Source organism: Oryzias latipes, chromosome 11, assembly GCF_053564925.1.
Source record: "Oryzias latipes strain Hd-rR chromosome 11, Olatipes_Hd-rR_3.1".
NCBI classification, from domain to species: domain Eukaryota; kingdom Metazoa; phylum Chordata; class Actinopteri; order Beloniformes; family Adrianichthyidae; genus Oryzias; species Oryzias latipes.
Genome location: NC_136247.1, coordinates 28,612,334 through 28,633,085, shown reverse-complemented (window position 1 = coordinate 28,633,085; position 20,752 = coordinate 28,612,334). Strand labels below are relative to the sequence as shown.

General features: G+C 40.6%; 2 long non-coding RNA genes across 3 annotated transcripts; one reads left to right on the top strand and one right to left on the bottom strand.

Annotated features, from left to right (window-relative positions):
* Nucleotides 1–230: 230 nt before the first annotated feature.
* Nucleotides 231–10,215, bottom strand: LOC144995435 (uncharacterized). Its single transcript, XR_013658972.1, has 2 exons — nt 10,091–10,215; nt 231–9,458 (listed from the first exon to the last, which is right to left on the bottom strand). It is a non-coding gene; the product is annotated as an uncharacterized LOC144995435 (long non-coding RNA).
* A 270-nt stretch (nt 10,216–10,485) lies between these two features.
* On the top strand, nt 10,486–12,905 carry LOC110013568 (uncharacterized). 2 transcript variants are annotated; one of them, XR_002874097.2, is made up of 4 exons: nt 10,486–10,574; nt 11,280–11,712; nt 11,787–11,917; nt 12,092–12,905. It is a non-coding gene; the product is annotated as an uncharacterized LOC110013568 (long non-coding RNA). The 2 variants fall into 2 exon arrangements; XR_013658969.1 differs by having other exon boundaries at nt 10,490–10,574; nt 11,534–11,712.
* The last annotated feature ends 7,847 nt before the right edge of the window (nt 12,906–20,752 follow it).

The window sequence follows — 20,752 nt, the reverse complement described above, 5'->3', positions numbered from 1 at the left end:
AAGGAAAGTCTAATTTCCACTGAATTGTCTTAATTGGTTGATGGCGCCCTCTGGTGGTGATGAATATGTCCTACATGTTTGTTGAGCGTCCGGCCGGAAACACAGAAGCAGATTTGATGAAGTTTTTCTTTCCTTTCTGTCTCTGTCAGTTCAATGACCGTGTTTATAGAAACTATTTCAAATCTGGCATTAAAATTAATATAAAAATTATTAAAAAAAACATGCTAATGTGGCTAAAACTATTTTTTTATTGAAATATATTCATTACAAAACTCACAGACAACCACACAATGATGCAAGGCACAGCTCTTCACAAAAACAAAGATAACACAAAACCAAGAATGTATACATATATAAAAATATAGAAAACCTTCAGCATAAATTAAAATACAAGACAATCAACAATCTGGACTCTAGATCAGTAACTATTCTGTAGCAGAATTACAAATGTCATCAAAGGACTTGAGTTGTGAATACATTTAATGAGGATAAATACAGTCTGACTTCATTTTAAAACAGGATATTCAGCCGATCTTGTTTCCACTTTTTCTTATGAATATGATATTTTCCTAAAATGAGGAGGATGTTCACTAATTTTGTCGTCTCTTTTGGCAACTTCCTGTTCTAAAAAAAACATATTTTTCTGTGAATTGTATGAGGTTCATTCTTTGACTAAGCCAGTTATGAAAATCTGACCAGAATCTTTGGATCACATGAAAAAAAAACAGCTGTCTGGTTGTTTCTAGGGCTGTATGACAGAAATCACACGGATCAACCTCAAAGCCAAATCTACTCCTCAATGTCTCTGCTGATGGGTAGTTATTGTTTATAATTCTGAACTGCATTTCTTTCATTTTGGGGACCATTTGATGAATTTCCACAGTGGAGCACCTGATGTGACTGACAGGTGTCTCTGTTAATTTATGTTTCACTTTTCTATTAAAGTCATGGTATAATTTACCTTTAAAGGATTTGTTTAAATAATTTATTATCACATTTTTTTTCACTAAGTTTTATTTCTCCTTTCACTAAATATGGTAGTTTAATTTGAACATTGGAAGACAATATTGTATTTTTTATTAAATATATTAAAGTAATTGGAATTGCTCTGCAGCTATTCTGAAATTCCTTGGTTGAACATTCAATATCATATTTACTTTTGAAGTCTCTTAACTGAAGAATTTCTCCATTTGAATCAAGAATATCACAAAAAGAATCTGGTGGTCAAACCTATTCTGCTGAAACATTGTCTTCCTGTTTGTGGTCATCCGGTTCCGGGTTACAACACGGACGTGTGTGTCTCTCTGCGGCTATACAACTATCTTCAAATGACTAAAACGTTGATTTCAAAAAGAGAGCTGACCATGACCCCCAAGAAAACCCAAGAATACAAAGACCTTAAAAAGATTCTTGATATCAATGCTACGCTGTATCCCTTTATGGAACAAGTGAATGCATTGAAAATGGTTAAATTGATCGACGTTTAATGAATATTACTTCACTTGCTCCAAAAATTAATAAATTGACTCAAAAATCTTTCCTAATGTAACAATTTTGCACGTTTTTAACTTTTAATACTTGATGAAATTATGCATCTTTGTCATGTGCTTTTATTGATATTTCAAGATTCTTAATTCTGTCTGATAAAAGCTAGGAACCGGATATTGATAAATCATGTAATAAAATGGTTACAGTATAACGGGGTGGGATTATATAAATTGACTTCCTTCCACTCCCTTTCAAGGAATATTTATTAATATGTCTAATTATCCTAAGTTTGATTAGTTACTGTATGAATGTATAACTGATCATTGCATTGCTTTTGTGTATTATTTCTAAATAATTGCTTGAAATAAACCATTTCAAATCAAAAATTCAAATCAAATTACTCTGTTGTTCCACAGGGGGGCGCAGTGAGGGGTTTAATTATGACTAAATATCATTTTCCAGAGGAAACGTTCTTGTTGGTGAAATTCTGAAATCTTTATAGGAAGTTTGGAAATTTCAAAGTCACATCTCAGCAAAAAATCTAATCCACCGACTTTTTTGAAGATGTTTTTGGGAACATAAAACCAGATTGAGTCAGGATTAGCTATAAAGTCTTTTAACCATTTTATTCTAAAGGTTCCAACCATTGATTCAAAATCAGTCGTCTTTATTCCTCCCAAATTATATTCCTTAATTAGTTGAGATTTTCTGATGTAATTGCTCTTATTTCTCCAAATAAATTATAAATTATTGAGTTAATTTTTTGACATTCTTTGAGTTAATGTAGAGAGATTAGCATGGATATATTAATTTTGAAATTCCTTCTGATTTGGACAACAATTTCTTCCAAAAATAGTAAAATCTCTGATTAACAAATGATTTAATGATTTCTGTATTTGGTTAATTTTTCCATCATGTTTTTTTCTTCTCTCTCTTTTTCATCTGTAATTGATTTAATTCCTAATTATTTCACTTTGGGTTTTATTGGGATTGAAAACGTTTCTTTTTCCAGACAAGAGTTCAGGGGGAGTAATTCACATTTTTATAAGTTTAGTCAAAGACCAGAAGCTTTTGAGAAAATGGAAATAATTTGCAGAGCTTTCGTTATGTTTTTGTCTTTTAGAAAAAAGACTGTCATCTACAAACTGGCTAAGACGAAACTCAAAACCAAAAACTTTAATGCCTCGAAAATTAGGGTTGTTTAGAATATGTCTATGAAGACTCTCATTCATCCAGGTTAGTTCCATTGTAGCAGGTTTAGGGGATGTCATCTGGACTTGATTTTTAAAGTTAGAAGACGTTTCACCTCTTATCCAAGATGCTTTGTCAATTCTGAATTAGCTGGTCTAAGAGCTGAACAGGGCTCATATCAGGGCTCTTCTCTCGACTTCTTCCATGTACAATTTGGTCACATGGAAGAAGTCGAGAGAAGAGCCCTGGACTCTTTCCCAGGTGCTACTCCATGCCACTGGTTCAGATATGTGGACGACACTTGGGTCAAGATCAAAAGCCAGGAAGTGGAGACTTTCACAGATCATATCAATGCAGTCGACAAGAACATCAAGTTCACCAGGGAAGACACAAAGGACAACACCCTAGCCTTTCTAGACTGTGCTGTGATCATTGGAGAGGACAGACAGCTCCAGGTTGAAGTGTACAGAAAGCCTACTCACACAGATCAGTACCTGTTATTTGACTCAAACCACCCTTTACAGCACAAACTAGGCGTCATCAGGACATTACAACACAGAGCCCAGGAGGTCCCCACAAGCTCTGACGGAAAGAAGAAGGAAGAGCAACATATCCACCAAGCCCTCCGAACCTGTGGATATCCCAAGTGGGCATTCACCAGATCCCAACATACAGGAAAACAAGACAAGAAGTAACAAGAGCCGAAACGGAACAGTATTTCAATTCCATATATCTCAGGCCTGTCTGAAAAACTTAAAAGGATTTTCAAACAGCATAACATCCCAGTTCATCTCAAACCAGTCAATACCCTCAGACGGAAACTGGTTCATCCAAAGGACAAAACTCCCAGCTACAAACAGAGTAATGTTGTGTACTCTATCCACTGCAAAGAGAACTGCAATGAACAGTATATAGGAGAAACCAAACAACCTCTACACAAGCGGCTTTACCAACATCGCAGAGCCAACCCAAGTGGACCTGAGTCTGCAGTACATCTCCACCTGAAGGCCACAAAGCACTCTTTCGAGGACAGTGAAGTCCGAATTCTAGCCAGAGAGAAAGGATGGTTTGAGCGAGGAGTGAAAGAAGCCATCTTTGTCAAGAAGGAGAAACCTTCTCTTAATAAGAATGGTGGTCTCAGGTTTATTCTTCCATCCATCTACGGCAGTGTTCTGAAACCTAAACAAACCAAACCAGTTCCACCTGAGTCGTTAACCGCTGAAAGAGATGACCAATTTGGAGAGTGAGTCACTGACTCCCCAACCCCCAGCTGAGGACAAAGGACTATTAACGACCCGAAACCATGTAGGCTAAGTGGACAATACCTCCAGTTTCAGGTCTGACTCCTCCCCCATGAGCGCATATATACCAGCTCTTTTACCAGCTAATTCAGAATTGACAAAGCCTCTTGGATAAGAGGCGAAACGTCTTCTAACTTTAAAATCAAGTCCAGATGACATCCCCTAAACCTACTACAGTTGTTTAGAATAGATATGCTAGGAGTTGAGTACATAGAATGAACATTTTTGGTGATCTTGGACATCCTTGCCTTATTCCACATGTTACATTTATTCTGGGTGTTAATGCTGAGTAAACAGTGGTGTAACTGTAAATTTCAGTCTAGAACATTTTTATTATAAAGATAAATTTACTTCCAAATCCAAAATGTTCCAGCGTTTGAAATAAAGTTATTTTCTACAGAATCAAAGGCTTTGAAATAGTCAATAAATAAAATGAGACTTTCTGTTTCTAGCATAGATTGATAATCCATCATGTCCAGAATTAATCTCACATTATTATGTATGTTTCTTCCTTTTATAAAGGCAGATTGAAAACTATCCACTACTTTGTCTGGAACCAGTTTAATCCTGTTTGCATAAACCAGAGCCAATAGTTTCTAATCATTACACAGCAGTGATGCCTCCAGTTCTCTCATTCTGTCAAGTCCTTATTTGGTTTAGGGAGTCCGGTTATCAGTTCTGTTTTCATAGATTGAGTTAGAAAACCTTCCTGGATACAATCATTGAAAACATTCATCATTAAATCTTTAATGTTCTGCCAGAAAAACTTTAAAAATTCTGCAGTCAGTCCATCTATTCCTGGTGATTTACCATTACTCATATTTTTCAATGCAATTTCAGTTTCTGATAGTTACATCTTCTGAACTAATTCTATCATCGTCTTCTATCTTGTGGATGTTTTCTTTAATTTGGTTAAAAAATGTGTCACAATTTTCTTGACAAAAATCTGAGCTATATAAAGTTAAGTAAAATGAAAATGTTTCAGATTTTATTTGCTCTTGGACTTCAATTAACCTTCCATTTTTGTTTATTGTACCTAATTGTTTTTTGTTTGTCTACATTTTTCTAATCCATAAAGTATGTTGTGTTTTTTTTCCCTTTAGCTCTGGATCGTAGAAACGCACCGTCTGCTTTTTCTGAATAAATCTCATCAAGTTGTTTCTGGAGCGTGTTTGGCTCTGAAGGATCAGCCTTGATGCATAAAATATTCATATTTCTGACAATTTCCATTTGCTTTATTTTTCCATCTTTTACAACATTTTTGCCAATTTCACCTGCTAAACGTTTGCTTTCAAATTTAAACCACTCCCACTTCCCTTTGTGTCATTTCCATTCCCTTGACTTTCAAACAGAGATTTGATCTCCTTAGTAAATATATCATTTAGTAAAAGTTTATTGTTAAATTTCCACATGTTGTGAGATGGGTGTGTATTTTTGCACAGTTTTAGGGAAAGGCTGATTAAACAATGGTCAGTAAGTGGAGACGGTTCTATTTTACAGTTTTCTACATCTGCAGATAAAGGTTGAGAAATAATCCAATAATCTGTTCTTGATCGCTGGTTATTGTTTGAAGCACTAATCCATGTATAGTTTATAGTTTCTTTAATCTGCAGTAATCAAATGTCTGTTTCTGATGACATCATCGTGTTCTGGTTCTGGTCCTTTAACGGCATCAAGCCAGGAGTTTGAAGCTATGTTAAAGTCTCCTCCAATCATTTGTTGCATGAGAAATTTTCCATTCCACCAAAATCTTAGCAAGTTTTTCCAACATCATCTTCTTTTGTCATTTGTTATTGTCCCCATATAAAGTCAGCAATAATGACTTGCTCATTCATTTCAATAGCTGCTAACAACCAGAGGCCTTCTCCATCTCCAAGATGCCTCATGAACTTCCCTGTTCAACAGAATCATGACTCCTGCTGAGCGGCTCGTGCCGTGTGAGGAAAGGACCGGATCTCCCCATTGTTGTTTCCAGAATCCTTCATCTGCTGGACCTGAGTGGGTTTCCTGCAGTAAAATTAGATTTGCCTTCAGTTCTTTACAAAATAAAAGACTGCCTTGTGTTTTGTAATATTTGTCAAACCTCTGGTATTTAAAGAAACAAATAAAATAAACCTGAACACTGAATACTTGGTGTCTAAATAAACGCTGAGATTTCCTGCAGATGCAGGAATGAGCAGAATGTCTGTCCAAAACCACAAAACATAACTGGACCAACTTTCCCCACAACAGTAGTTATTAGTTTTATTTTCTATTTTTGTATCATAAACTTTGTTATCAACCTTGAACTTCTAACATTCTAAAGCTTAACAAAAACAGACCTTAAATATACGAGAAGATCTTTAATTTCATTTCATTTAATTGACATGGTGAGTAATTCATGTTAAATGTTTGCTGAAGTGATGTAAGAATAGATCATGTGTGTGGACTGTTTTCAAATATTTATGATCAATAATTATCAAGAAGATGGCATCATCTGTCTTATTTTCTAATGTTTTACTTTGAAATATCTGAGTTTTGTCTTTTTTTCTATTATTTCATTATTTTAATTCTTGAACTAAACAGATAAAAGCAGAAACAACCACAGCAGGAGGCCTGAGCGCACATAAGGAAATAAAAAAAGGAGGTCTTACCTGTCGTAGCTCTACCTGAAAAAAAAAACCTCCACAAACTGATCCAATCACAGTGGAAGAGGAAGACTAAGATGAAGAAAAGGACAGATTTTCTCCTGGTTTAAACCTCCAAAGCACAGAGTCCCAAACCAATAATCCTTCACTGATTCAGCTCCAGTCCAACAACCACAACCTGTAGAAACCTGAGAGCAGCTGCTGGTCAGAGAACAGCCTTCAAACTACAGACCTGCAGGAATTCCTCAGGAGAATTCAGGAGCAACACTTTCCTGAAGATCCAATCCTGACCAGACTGGACTCTTCTACACCCAGAAGCTCCCAGAACTATGAGAGCAAACACTGAAGTCTGATGCTGAAGCTCAACTTGAAGCTGACGGAGGAAACCGCCTTGAAGGTGACGTCACCACAGAGGAGGAGGAGCTTATGAGAACAGGATCCAAACAAACCAGATCATTTCAAAAACCCCTGAAGGATCAGAACATCACCTACATGACAGGGGTTGACATAGGCCAGAAATTTGCACTGGCCCACAGGGCCAGTAGTTTTTGAAACTTACTGGCCCGACACCGCGCATAGCGGGACCCGCCGCTCCGCAGGTGCTTGCAACTTTAGGGGGGTCTGTGGGCATGCCCCCCCGGAAACTTTTAATATGGTGCAATTTGGTGCATTCTGGTGACATCACTTATTTCTACACTTTTCAATGACTGAAAATAGACCATATCAAATTTAAATCTGCTCTAGTCTGTTTCAGATGTTTTGAAGAGAGCACTGCAGTGTAGTAGGTAACACTAGTTCAGAAGTTTTCATGGTGCTTCTAACGGCAAATATCGCAATAAATCATAAACCTTAAATGTGTTAAAACAATCTAATGGCAGCTTGAACCATTTAACGAATCAAATAAATCCCTTAATGCATTTGACCAATCGGATGGACGCCTTCACATTGTTGACCAATCAGATGGAGCCCTGTTATGTTAGATGTTTGTAACCTATGTCAACGTGGGTCATTTGGAGTATAATTTTTAAACTGGGAATGGTTATTTGGTTATTTTGCTGTTTGTTTATATACCGCAAATTATATCGTTATCGCAATTTCAATCTCTGATATCGCATATCGCGAGTTTTCCTCATATTGTGCAGGTCTAACTGAGATCATTCAGCTAACTAGAAATACTTACTGCTTACAGTGTTGTAAAGAAAAACAAAATTAAGTGGTTTAACATTCTACTGCATTTGAGTCTGAGATTCAGGTATTTGGAGTTGCCTTTGATTCTTTGACATTCAGCTTAAAGCTTAGTGCATACAGTTTCATCTTCAATGCATTCATTAAATATCTTGCTGTCCATACTACTAATTATACCCACTACTCCATCCAACATATTCCTATCTATTCCTGCCATGTCTTCCACATCTCTGACATGCTTCAGTCTCTCTTCAGTGACGGATTTATAATCAAATGTAATAATAACCCACTGGCTTGTGCCTTCGTTGTTGCTGTTTAACATTGTTTTGTATTGAATTGTTACATTCAATAAAGTTTGAAAAAAAAAGTAGTGAGCGCGTGCCGCGTGGGGCTCGGCAGTGAAAGCCGAGCGCGCAGGCGGGAGAGAAGGAGAAGTGATCAAAGGTTTCCCATAGAAACCCTTGAAGTCTGAACACAGGACTAGCAGAAAAACTAAATTATGAAGACGAGGTAAATCTACACGTTTTCGCAAAATTTACTTTATTGAAAATTGAAAAAGGTGAAGAATATATAAACCGTTAGATATTTTAGTGGCCCGAGCGGACAAGTGAAAAGTAAAGTCTTGTGGTCCGCACTGCTCGAAAAACAGGACCGGGCCAGCGGACAAATGGCTATGTCGAGCCCTGCATGAAGACAAAAAGACTGAAGTCAGATGAATGAAAGCAGGTAAAGAGGGGCACAGCGGCCAGAAACAAAAGCTAAAGTTGTGGCGCGGCGGCCTTTAGAGAAAATGCAGGAAAGAGGAGCTCAATACAACGCCACGCCCCGCCAAGGAAATGTGGGTGTGTGCGTTAAAAACTGTCATGTAAATGAATTTACAACATGCTAGAAAATTCTAAAGGAAACAAATTCTGAGGTTGGTCCAGTCTGGAGGAAAATGTTGGAACCTGAAAATGCTAAATCCATCAAATCTACCAACTACAGACGGTTCTGATGAATCCTGGAAGAGACAGATGAATTCTACATTACCGGACCCACAAAACACAGTTTTTATTGAGGAACTGCATGAAAGGAGGTCAGAGGAAGAAGAACCACAAGTTCAAGCAGCTCCTACCGGTCTGGAAGAGCTGCAGGAGGAAAAGTTAGTTCACCAAAAGACATTTCAGCTGAAAAGAGCCGGAAGTTCAATCCTCACTGTGACCAATAAAAACCAAGCAGGACGTTCACCGCTGCACCAAACAGCTAATAAACGTAAAGGAAGTCACCTTCAATGCAAGCTTAGAGAAAGGAAAAGAAAAAGATCAGCAACACGGCCAAACCAGGAAGAAAAGGACTCACAGGTTGAAGATCTTCCTGAGGAGAAAAAGGAAGAAAGTTCTTTAGAAGTCGACTCTTTTTTGAATGACAACAGAAATGTGATTCTCTAAGAGTTTCTGTCTTTAATGTTAGAGGCTAAAGACATCAGAGCGTCTATGGCGCCACCATCCTGCTGGTAGCAGAACAGCTTCACATGAGGCCTTTGGGAGCAAAGACTTCAAACTAATAGAGCTGTACTTTCTACAGCCGCTCTGGTCGGCCATCTTAACTGAACACAGCGGTTCAATAGTTTCCTCTGTTCTGTTCTCTGGGGGCTTCAGCTCCACTTCTCATTTTCCAGCAAGGAATCCTGGGAAAGAAAGAGTCCAGCCATAAATACTCGGCTTCAATTTCACTACAGGAGTTTGTTTCTAAACCACACTTCAGCATTTAAAGAAAAAACAAACAAACCTGTCCTTTAAAAACAGCAAAAACTCATCCTTTAAATTACCAGTAACTGTCAATCATAATTCCAAAAATAAAGATTTACAGTCTAGTCTAGTTTATTATTTAAGATAAATTGTATTTCTACACAGAATCAATTTAAATTAAAACCGGTTAACCTGAATAACTTCAAAACAAATCAATAATCCAGCAGAATGAACAGGAGGCAGGGACTCAAATACACAGAAAAAGAACATTCTGGAATATATTTAAAAATCTATGAAGAGCAGAGTTTATTAAGTTAAGTTACTATGTATGCAGTTTTAGGGTTAATTCATGAAATCGTTAAGTATAGATAATAACAAAATAACGTAAATTTAAACAAGGAAAATATTTGCCTCCACAGAAAGTCTCAGGCTGTAAACTTTCTCCATGAAGGAACCTAAAGTTCTCCCAGCAGGAGAACAGCTTCATAATAAAACATCACATCTGCCTCCAAAGTTCAGGTTCAACAGCAGAATTGAACCAACAACCCGAGCACAACGAAGAACCACTGACCTGGAGCTCCGCTGCATCCCGGAGAACTGAGCCGAACTCCAACAGCTGGACCTCATTAGCGTTAATGAAGCCTCAGCGGCAGGTGTGTGGAGCACGTGACCCGCCGCTCTTCCGGGATAACGACCTATCCCTTTGACGTTTACGCAGTGACGCAGTAGAGGCGGCAAATAAAGCCCCACTGTATGAAAAATATAAAGATGAAGGCTGTGTCCGAATTACCGCCCTAACCACTATATAGTGCACTATATAGTGCAGTCGCCATTTTGTAGTGCTGTCCGAATCTACAGTTCAAAAATCATGTGCACTAGAAATTTCCCAGAATTCTCTACGAAAAACCAGTGTGGATCGATGCTCACTCGATCGGCGAATATTGCCCAGAATGCACTGCGTTCATACCAGAATGCATTGCGTGGGACCCACAATACACTGCGTTTGAATTATTCAAAGATGGCGGACGGTTGCGCTAGAAAGAGGACTTAAAAATGTAAGTATATTTAAAAGTATCTTGTATATGTTGTAAAATATATTTGTAAATACGTAAGATGATGTGTTTAATATGTTTTATTCCTCAATCGACTATCTACATTGTTTTGAAGCTCATTAATTTTGGTAATGCTAAAGCTAACGCTAGCGCGAATTAGCATTGAAGGCTAAAAACAAACGCTGTTGATAGTACATCAAAAAACAGTGAGTTCTAACCGTAGTCATAAGTTATTAACACATTTTTAAAATGTGTTTATATATGTAGGGACAGACGAGGATGAGGAAAATCTGATCCATCTGTGGATGGAGAAAGATATTCTGTTTGTTATCAGGCAAGCTCGTGCCGGATGGGAGTAAGAGACACTTGATCAGATTTGTATTTATTTATCATTAAACTGTAATCGTTGTCATTTTGGGGTAAAGGTTGTTGTTGAAAGAGCCAGAGGAGGAAAGAGCACGAAGGGACAAAGAGTGACAGGAGAGTCTGTTAAGCTTACCTGAGTCTAAAATATTGTTCACAAAATGTAACATCGTCGTTGTTTTTGCCATTTGTTTAATAAATGCAGGAACAAAAATGAATAATTTACATGTATTATTTAAATTTGAGCCATTTTAACAATCTCAAAAGGATTTTCATATAAATATCAAATGTACATATTTACATTTACGTTTTATATGTTCTTCCACTTTCGGCTTTTCCCATCAGGGGTCGCCACAGCGAACGAGTCGCATGGTAAATTTGGCAATGTTTTACGCCGGATGCCCTTCCTGACGCAACCTTCTCAAACCGGGCTTGGAACCGGCAGAGGTAGAGAAGGGAACAGGGAGCAGCCCGGAGTCGAACCCGGGTTTCACGGACGGAAGGCGCCGCAAACCAGCACGAGCTAAACTGGCTCCCATACGTTTTATATGTTAACATTTATTTTTATACATCATAACAATAATCCTGGTCTTCTGGAGTCATGTGTGTCACAGTTGGAGCTGAAAGGAAAGCAGAGATCTGTCCTCGCAGACGGACGCCTCTTTACCCGTCCTACTGGTTCCTGCTGTGGCTCAACATCTGTTGCTCCCAGCAGTCCACTTCTCTGATGCACAGATTGTGCAGAACTGAACTGCAGGCAATGACTTTCATTGCAAAGGTTGGTTTTACTTCCAGTGCCCCCAGAAATATTGCTCTCCTCCTCATTTGCCAAATACTCTCTCTCCACCACAGAGCGTGCCTTGGCGTGGTTCTGGTTGTAACGGGCCTGAACCGCATTCCTCATGGGTTCCCTGTAGGGTGTCAGCAGCGTGATGGGATGAGCAATGCAGGGATACCCACCATCACCCAAAAGGATCCTTCAGGTGGGTAATGTTTGATTTACATAAATTGGGCTTTTACGTATAACCTGTGAACTGTGGACTTATACTTGATTCCCAACAAAAATATCTCTAAATTTGGTATTAGTCACATACAGCCTGCAGTTGAATGGAATAAAAAAGCTTCCTGTTAAAATAACAAGCTGCATTTTCTTTTAGGGCCTTTATTCTTCAGTGGCAGCCATCGATGTTCCCCACGACCTTTTGGAAGGTGGAAGACCAAGCGAGCTGCTATAAATCCAGAGGTGACTAATGGCAGTTCATTCCCACTGGATGCTAGGTGACCCTGCTCATCAGCTGGAGGATGCGGTCTGCCGCTCACAGTGGACCGTGGCATGTCAAAGGCCCTGGCTACCACACTGTATGATGTGCCACATGCCAGCCAGAAAAGAAACACCAGGACCTCAGTCTCCTGTGCCCCCCCCCCAGAGTGTGAGGAACCCGAAGCTGCTCCACCAGATGCTCAATGGTCCTGCGGGTCAACCGATCTGCAGGTCTGCCGGTCTGGTTTTGTGTCGGACTGAGCGTCAGCGTGAAGGGCCACGACAGACACCTTTATGTTGGCAAAGCAGTAGAGACGTGGAAGACCCTGTAAAATAGAAAAATAATTATTTCATTGAGAAAATTAAATCTGATTTTTTTGAATGTTTCATTTTATTCTGATGTCTTACATTTTAGTTTATGACATATTTATAAATGCTGGAAAATCTCATGGTTTTTTTTTGGCTGGGTTTTTGGATTTTTATATAAATATTTAAAAATTAAAGTATTTTTGTTTAAAACAAGTGATATGGTTTGACTCTGAATAAAAAATACTAAACTTTGATCTCACAAGTGTTTCATGTAGTTAGACTATACAGTTCATAGTCCAGTGTTGAAAAAGAATTTTAAACTCTTACGCAGACTGTGTAACCTTGAGCACAATTAGTGACAAATGCTTAAATTGAACTAATAAAAAAAACTTTAAGTTTAACTCACAAGTTGTTCATGTCTGGCCAGGGCATCCAGAGGAAATCTTCTGAGACGTCTGTTCCTCCTCCTTGCTGTCCTGTGATGCTGCATATCTGCTCGTTTTTGGTTTGATCCCATGAAAAACGGTTGAATTATTCCCAGGAACACGGACAGATACATATATAAAGCTATTTTCAGTAAGGTAGAAGAGAAAACTACAGAAAAAAATGCCTCCTCGCAAGAGCCCGTAAATCGTTCAGCGGCACAAAAATAAATATTGCCATGGAGTAATAACATGGGGGTTTATTTATCAACAAATACATAAAATCTACACCAATGTGTTTGTAATTTTATTATTTATAAATCAGCCACATTTTCCATGATCAGAACACAGCAGATTCATAAATACTCTTCATAAAATGTTCATATTTATTATATTTTTAATTTGACAAATGGGTGTCATTCTCCGCGTTAAATAGAAGTAGTTCCCCTCCAGACCAGGTGGTGGCGGTAATGCGCCACTTTGTGTCCGTGCCAAGCGCCATTTGAAAACACCCGAAAGAGAAAACTAGTGAGCACGGGTGAAGTGTTATTGTATCAATGAAGACCAACAATAACTTATAGAGGGACCTCGCACTTTATTCACTTCCAACTTCTTAACCATACATGAAGAACTAAGGCTCAGGTGAAAAGGCAAACTCTGTATCACTCCGCGTAGGGAACTATATTCATAGTATGTGAGACATATCACAACATCCCCTCTGTTTAGCTCAAATCTATATCACAAACAAAATAAAGTGAATATGCTAACCCTCAGATCACTGTAACAATAACAATAGCACATTCTGTGTCATGTTAATAGAAATTAGAAACATACATTCCCATTTGTCTTGAGATTCATTTTTTTTTTTTTTTTTTTTTTTTTTTTTTACATCCGTTAGGGTCTGGAAAACAGCATAATAACAATACGAAGTAAAGAATCAACAGTTTTGATTTTTCCTCTTGTTTATAGATCAAAGTCCTTGTACCGAGATGGTTTGTTTATAACTCTACCAGATCGTGTGCAGGTTGGTGGTGGACTGTTCTGTCTTTCATAGTTTGTGGTTGTTGTGCATGGGGTTTCAGTGATGGTCTCTGCAGAGTCATTGCAATCCTCTTGATGCTGGGTTTGTTGTGGTGCCTCTGCAATTTGGTTCCTCCTTTCGTTGATCTGTATATGTGCTTTAAAGAGTTCTCTTAGGTGACTCCTGCAGCGTCTGATTTGATTTCCGTTGGGTGTTTGGACAATGTAGCTTCTTGGCTCGGTGCTCTTTTCCACTACAGTTGCTGGGTGCCACGTTCCCCTTTCTTTATTTAACACAGTCACATGTTGTCCTGGTTGGAGAGGTGGTAGCTCCTTACGACTGTTTCTGTCGTGGTGTTCTTTCATATTTGCAGTTCGTTGTTCTAGGTGCAGTCTGTGTTCTTCTTTGCCAGGATCTGTTCGACTTGGTAGCAGGGTGGTGACAGGTCTCCCAAAAATCAGTTCTGCAGGTGATGGTAGTTTACTGTCGATTGGTGTAGCTCTGATCTGTAATAGTGCCATTTGTAGATTTCCACCATATTTCAGTGACTTCTTGACGATGGATTTGATGTGTCGTACATGTCTCTCGATGAATCCGTTACTTTTCGGGTAGTGAGGAGAGCTGGTGATGTGTTTGACTCCCCACTCCTTTGTGAACCGTTTGAAAGCTTCTCCTGTGTATTGTGTCCCGTTGTCCGTCAGCATTTCATCTGGACGTCCAAATAATGACACATACGCTTGTATTTTTTGTGCAACTGCATGACTTGATGTTGTGTGCATCTCATCCACCATAGGGAACTTGGAGTATCTGTCCACAGTTAATAAGTAGTGGCGACCATTCACCTCAAATAGATCTGATGCGAGTGATTGCCACGGCTTTGTTGGTACCTTATGTGGTTGAAGAGGTTCCTTTGGGTTTGCATCCTGGTATTCAATACACACTGAGCAGGATCTGCACATCTTCTCAATGTCGTCGTTCATTTTGATCCAGTATACGCTTTCTCTTGCGAGGCGACGTGTTTTCTCAATTCCTTGATGACTGGAATGCAGTTGTTTTAGAATGCTCTCCGTCATAGAGTCGGGAATCAGCACTTGTCTGCCTTTGAATATGACTCCTGTTTCTATGCCAAGTTCATCTCTGAAGGCCCAGAAGGCACGAAGATGTTTTGGTAAGTCCTGTATTTTTTCTGGCCATCCTTGAAGAATCACCTCCTTTAGTGCACTGAGTTTGAGATCTTTGCTTGTTTCTGCTCGAAGGGTGTTCTGTTTGTCAGGTGAGAAGTTAATTAGTGCTATGGTGTACATTTCAGGGTCTTCCGGTTCAAAAATCAGTCCGTCTATACGTTCATCCAGCTCTATTTCACTGCTGTTCTCTGGGTTGGGTAATCGACTTAGGGTGTCTGCGAGGACCATCTGTGGTCCAGGACGGTACATGACCTCGAAATTGTACCCCTGAACTTGGACTAGCATTCGTTGTAACCTTGGTGGAGCCGCGTGTAGTGGTTTTCTGCATATGGTTACAAGTGGCTTGTGATCTGTGATCACTATGAATCCTTTTCCGTACAGATATGTGTGGTATCGTTGTATTCCATAGACAATAGCAAGCATTTCTCGCTCAATGTTGCTATATCTGGACTGAGTATCTGTTAGTGTTTTGGATCCAAAAGCTATAGGTTGGTTATTTTGCACAAGGGCAACACCTAAGCCTTTCTGAGATGCATCCACTTCAAGTGTTATAGTCAAGCTGGGATCGTAGTATTTCAAACATGCGTCCTCAGTGATCATTGTTTTAAGGTCATCAAAGCAATTTTGGTAGTTTGTGTCCCATACCCATGGTGTGTCGTTCTTCAGTAGTCCTCTCAGGGTGTGAGCTTTGTCTGCGAACCTTGGTATGTAGGGGGACAGGTAGGATAGCATCCCAATGAATCTGTGTAACTCATCTTTGTTTTGTGGTGTTGGCATCTTTTGGATGTCTCTGACTTTGGCTGGGTCAGGTCGAATACCATTGGCGGTGTACTGGTTACCAAAAAATGAGATTTGGTTCTGTTTAATGTTACATTTTTCACTGTTGAACACCAAACCTGTGTTTGCAGCACGCTCCATCAGGTTGATTAGGTTCCTATCATGTTCCTCTTCATTTTTTCCATATACTGCAATGTCATCTGCGATGCTGACCACACCTTGCAATCCTTCCAGGATCTGGTCCATCTTTGCCTGAAAGATATCCTGAGACACACTGAGTCCAAATGGTAGACGCTTCCAGCAGTACCTGCCAAATGGAGTGCGAAATGTTGTTAACAGTTGTGAATCTTCATCCAAATGTATAGACCAGTATCCTGCCTTAGCGTCAAGCTTGCTAAATACTTTTGCGTTTGCAAATTTTGGATTTAATTCCTCAACTGTTGGAATCCTGTGCGGGCATCTTTTTAAACTGTCGTTTAGTTTTTTAGGGTCTAGACATATCCGTAGACTACCATCTTTCTTGGTACTGTATGCTAGACTGGAGCACCAATCTGTGTGCACTTCCACTTTGCAGATCACATCCTGTTCCACAAGATTATCAAGTTCTTTTTTGAGCTTGTCTTTTATGTGAATACTGCATTTGCGTGGTGGGTCTTGAAATGGTTCAGCACCCTCTTTTAGCAGGAGTTTTGCAGTCCCACTGAAGTTACCAAGCTTATCAAACTGGTTTGCATAAGCCTTCTTTAAATCTTCTATGGTGTTTATGTGGAGCAATGGATTGGCTTTTTTAGGTTTTGTTGTGGTCTGGCTCTTGTTTTCTTTGTTAGCTGCTTTGCTGACATTAGCAATAGAGTCCACGTTCACAGTTACCAGGTTGAGTGCTTCGCATGTGGGCAGTCCAACTATTGCTGGACCTGGTACATCCACAACATAAAACATGGCGTTAATCCACTCTGAGTGCTTCCATTGACATGGGATGTTTATTTTCCCATAGCATCGGATCCTGTGTCCGCTGTAGGCTGACAGTTTTGCATGGCTCTTTTGGAGTCTGTTCATCGCCTGTCTGTTTCTGCCGTACATTTGTCTGTATGTACGTAGTGGCAAGGTATTCCCTGATGCACCTGTGTCAATTTTTAAACGAAGTGTGTGTTTCTGGCCAGGTACGTCAGGTGGTTTTATATTTAGGATTGTATAAGCCTCTTCTCTTGGCATTTTTGCATCAATGCTGTGCATACATTTTTCGCTGACCGTGACAGAGTGAAACTCTCTTTGATATGGGTCATCTTCACTTGAGTCTGTGGTTTGTATGGCATCTATTTTTCCCTTGTTTGGCTTTTTACGGTCATTTTTGTATGACTGGCTCTGATAATTTTTTTTGTGGTATCTGCCCATTGACTGTGGCTGAGATTTATCTCGCCAGTGTTGGTTGGTATATTCTGTTTTTTTCTGTTGCTTTCTGTTTCTGCAGCATTTAGCCCAGTGTCCTGTGTATCCACATAGGTGACATATATCATTAAAAGCAGGACATTGTCGTGGCTTATGATCTGATCCACATCTTTGGCACAGCCTTCCCCTTCCTTTGATAATAGCATCCACTCTTTCCTTTTGCTCTGTTTTGCATACCTCAAGTTGGTGAAGTTGGAGATTTCCTGCTGTGAGAGCTTCATGTTTTCGTCCTTCAGTCAGAACTTCGGCCAGAGAACACCCTTGAGGCTTGCTGTAGAGCTCATTTCTGAAAGCTTCATGCGGCGTGCTGGCTATGATCAGCTCAATCAGGCGTTCATGGAGTTCTTCATCTGTGAATTGACATTTTAGTGCAAGAGTTCTTGCTCTGTTTATAAAATCATCAATACTCTCGCCTGCTTTCTGTCTATATTGCATAAGATGTAGTCTGTGAATTCTGAAGTTGACATCCAACTTTAATTGTCCTTCAAAAAACTTCCACAGATTTGCCGGGACTTTTTTTTCAGCCGGACTTAGGCCGCTAGCATTTAGCCTCCTTAGCCCCTCATCTCCGATGCCTCGGCATATTTTCCTGGCTTGTTTTACTTCATCTGAGATCTCCTCATCCTCTAGGTACAGGCACATTTTTTGCTTGAACAATGAAATTGCCTCACCCAGATCCGGGTCGGACCAGTTCATAGTAGGAAGATGCGACGCCATCTCGAACCAACAGGCTACACGTGCAGTTAGCTAGCAGCAGCACATCACTTATCCACGGACAAGTTGTCGCTTCGGTTCGGGGAAATTCTTCTCCTCTCTCGTCTTTTTTTTTTTCAATCTCTGTTTTCCGCTGCCACCATGAAGTGTTATTGTATCAATGAAGACCAACAATAACTTATAGAGGGACCTCGCACTTTATTCACTTCCAACTTCTTAACCATACATGAAGAACTAAGGCTCAGGTGAAAAGGCAAACTCTGTATCACTCCGCGTAGGGAACTATATTCATAGTATGTGAGACATATCACAACAACGGGTGTCCGAATTGCTTTGAAAATTCAGAGAACTATATAGAGAACTATATAGTGCCGCACTATATAGGGTTTTAGTAGTTAGGGGTTAGGGCGGTAATTCGGACACAGCCGAAGTCTCCTCGGCTGTAATGTGCTCTTTCCACCAGCAGGGGGCAACAATGTTCAGCTCGTGTTCAGACTTTAACCGGTGTGAGAAAAAGTGACGTCAGAACCGTGAATGTGTTGATTTTTATTCTCATTTTAGAATTTCATTCATTTTCAAAATTTAGTGTTATATTTTAATTGACAACAATGGGTTTAATATGACTCTGAAAGACAAAATACATAAGACATATAGAAACAAGCCCCTTACAAAAATCCACTTACCCCCCTAGTCAGAGTCTAACAGAATACAGTGTCCATTCTTATTGTCCATGCCTTTGACACAACATTTGCCAAACAAAAAATGTCATTTTCAAAAAGCCAACATAAAGTTACATCTTCAGATAACCAAAATAAATCAGGACATTTCTTTTCTATGACCTCATAAACAAAGTCTCTGTTTTCCGTACAAAGGACAGTAAAATAGGAAATGAAATTCATCCTCCACCAGTGGCAGCTTATGGAGTCCTATACTTTTCATAATTAAATAAATAAATATTTAATTAAATAAATAAATATCACCTCATGCAAATACACAATCAACCAATAAATCTCTTATAAATATATAAAAAGATCATGAAATGGTGAAAAACCTGCACACAGATTTTAAATTAGCCATCATATTTTTCAATGTATTTCATTTTGCTTTAAAAACCTGTTCATTATTTTTTTTTTTAACTTGTCCTGTCCAGCAGCTAGGCAGACAGATGAGAGCTGAGGGCCTCTTGTGTTGGACATATTTTACTTTAACAACAGGAGTTATGAATCTTCAGACAAACCAAAGGTATGTCTGAATAAACCCCTTTTGTAATTGAGGCCAAACTTTATTAATTTCAATCATGTTTGAAAATCTTTGGTGTTGGACCGGACGGAAAAGGAAAGGAGGGAAGAAGAGAGGGATGTTAGAGAGGGGGGGGGGTAGGAGGGTGATAATAGGAGGGGAAGGGGGGTAAGACCATGAAGCAGCATAAAGCAACAGGTTTACTGGTTGTTAATCATTATGGTAAGGTGCAAATGTAGTACAAAAAGGGCGGGGCCTGTCCACACACACACTCAAATGTTATAAACACACCTGCTAGCTGCAAAAATGTCCACCTGTCGACATGTACACAAAACAGATAGTGGTTACACGCATACTTATGCCTTAAAACCAACTAGTGTGAAATCTTTTATTCATTCAATCATGCAAACTGTTAGTGTAAGGGTGAGCTAACACCTGTGCTCAGGTGAGTGTTTATGTTCTTCTAAAATGGATGGTGGAACGTGAAAAGAAGGAGGGAGAGTGCCCAGCCATCCCCACCCCAAGACCCCCACCGCAGCAGCAGCGGCAGCCGGAATCCCCCCTACGCCACACGGGAACCGGCAGGGAACAACCGCCGCCCTGGCGACCAAGCCCGCCACCCAGGCCAGGGCCCGCAGGACCGCCGCAAGGCCCCCAGAGCCAGAGAGCAGGGAGGCACGGAGGGAAAGAGAGCGCCGCCCCAGCCCAACCAGGAGAGCAGCCCCCCCGCCGCGCCGGGAGCGCCCAACGCAGGGCCCCACCGGAGAAGGACGCCCACAGCCCCAGACGAGCACCCCACCACCACCCAGGAGTTCCGGGCATCCCCCCGCCCCAACCAGGTACGAGCCAGGACCCCCCAAGGGAGACCCGCTCCGCACTCCAGGCAGCCATCCGCCCGGCCCACGGTTGGTCCAGGGAGGAGCAAGGCAGGGGCCCGCCGCCCCCGCCCAGGAGGGGGAACCCCGGGGAAAAAAGAGGGCCCACAAGTGGTGTTGTAAATATGGCCCGACCAGGCTCGGCCACAGTTGGAAATTTGGCGGGGCCCAGCGCTCAGGAGCAGGGACCAGAACCCACCCCCCAGGGACACGAACACCCCCGGCTCAGATGTAATGTGAACCCCCCCACCGCGCAGAGAGAGCACCGCCGGGCCCAGGAAGCCGGCACCCCGGGGACACGGCCGCCGTTGCAAAGGGGCCCGTACCCCCCACCAGGGAAGAGGTAGGGGACAGATGGTCCTAGGTCCCACCTTCCTTGCAAAATGTGTGTGCGTGTATGTGTGTTTGAGAGGGTGTGTGTGTGCATGTGTGTGTGTTTATTTTGGGATGTATATATTGAGGGGGGAGGGGTGTGTGTACTAAGGGCGGTGCAGTTAAAATTGGCGGGTAGGGCACTAAGGGGACATCTCCTGATTACTCACAGTGACGTCCCCTCACCCTCCCCACCAA